This window comes from Lactuca virosa, chromosome 6, assembly GCF_052849685.1.
Source record: "Lactuca virosa cultivar CGN04683 chromosome 6, Lactuca_virosa_CGN04683_v6, whole genome shotgun sequence".
Classification (NCBI taxonomy): Eukaryota; Viridiplantae; Streptophyta; class Magnoliopsida; order Asterales; family Asteraceae; genus Lactuca; species Lactuca virosa.
This window is the reverse complement of record NC_136431.1, coordinates 142,032,473-142,034,566: the sequence shown is the minus strand read 5'-3', so window position 1 is coordinate 142,034,566 and position 2,094 is coordinate 142,032,473.

Below are 2,094 nucleotides of genomic sequence, written 5' to 3'. Positions count from 1 at the left end.
GTGAAATTCGTTATCATCCCGGTAAAGCCAACGTAGTAGCTGACACCCTAAGTCGGAAAGAATACTCTGGTCGTAGAGTCAAATCATCGACTATGACTATCCATTCACATCTGTCCACAAAAATTAAGGAGGCTCAGCTAGAAGCCTTGAAACCTGAAAATGTGGCGGGTGAATCCCTGACAGCACTCTCACATGTCCGGAAATAATTCGGGAAACGACAGAGAAGATCGTTCAGATTAGTGAACGATTGAAAGCCTCTAGAGACCGACAGAAAAGCTACGCACATAAGAGAAGGAAACCTTTGGAATTCCAGGTTGGTGACCGTGTTTTATTGAAGGTCTCACTCTGGAAGGGCTTGATACGCTTTGGAAAGCATGGGAAGCTAAATCCAAGATACGTAGGGCCTTTCGAGATTATCGCTAGAATCGGCCCTGTAGCTTACAAACTCAAACTACCTCAAGAACTTAGTAACGTACACCCTACTTTCCACGTTTCGAACTTGAAAAAGTGTGTATCCGACGAGACTCTTGTAATCCCACTCGACGAAATCGAGATCAACGAGAGCCTCAACTTCGTGGAAGAACCAGTAGAGATCATGGACCGTGAGGTCAAGCAAACGAAGCAAATTCGTATCCCGATAGTGAAGGTTCGCTGGAATGCCATGCAGGGACCTGAATTCACTTGGGAGCGGGAGCACATCTTTGTGTGGCCGTGAACACATCTTTGTGTGGCCGTGAACACCCTTCATGAGATCAAACCTAGGGTCGTATACTCCTTGGCCGTGAACACATCTTTGTGTGGCCGTGAACACCCTTTCATACAATCATATGTGATTGTAACACTTCATTCCAAGTGTTTCCTAGCCCCTAAAGTTGTTCCCTTACATGATTAGTTGTTATATACACTAATTATATACATATATGTGTCATTATATGCTTAATAGGATCCGTTTGTGCTCGAGACTTCACTTGGCATACTTAGCATCCTAATCAATCTTTCATTCGAATCACTCACTGCAGGTGAGTTCATACCCCTAAACTTATCTTTTAAATGATTTTAAATGCTTTTATGGGGGGGGGGGAATACAAGTTGAAAACAATATAGTTATAGTATCAATCACATGTGATTTATAACTATCAAACAAGAGGATTTCTTATACTTCAAAACAGTTTTATCAAACAAACTATTTCAAATCATTTTATAAACTGACATCAAGTCATCAATAACCATTCAAATGGTTAAAACTCTTTTATATGATAAAATCCTTATTGTTTTACAAAACTCTTTTAAACTCATCTATTGTCAAAATCATGTCTATATAGATATAGTTATATAAATAAGGTTGAAAGTGCTTAGGACTGATAACTTGCTTTATTTCCTGTTCCTTATTTGGTTGTGGACTTAGGGTACCGGTTGTTTGTCCGAGTGTCGTTTAGATCTTAGTTATATATTATGTATATGTATGTAGATATAAAAGTTCTTACAATCAGTTCAATACCTTTGGGTAGTAAAGGTGTACAAACATGATCAGTCATTCAAACAACAGTATTAAAAAACTATAATAGGTATAGTTTAGAGGATTACTACTCACTATTTCTAGAACAATGAAACTTACAAGAGTCAATTCATACATGAGTCAGTTCAAACATACTATACACTAGAACATATGGAACATACTATAACAAGAACAGAAGGAACATACTATAACAAGAACAATTCAAACATACTATACACTAGAACAGAAGGAACATACTACACTAATACAAGGACAAAATAACATTAATGTGAGCCACTACTTCATGGCATGGCAATATACTGCTGTGTCACGTTTTGTAACCAGAGTCTCCTGGAGGGAGAGCGTGAGTTTGTGTATAGATCTATACGGGATTGACCATCCTACACCTTGTTGCTAGCTACAGTGGGACCTGCAGGTTTACGGGTGACGAATGTCATACCATTTCGGCGTCTTTGATCGTCGTGTTTTACTAGTCAATCAAGTATGGTTATAATCTCATCACATTTTACCTTAATTAAACAATTGGTTTAAGGTAGTTAGTACATCTGTAGTTACTATATACAATACTACTGTACATC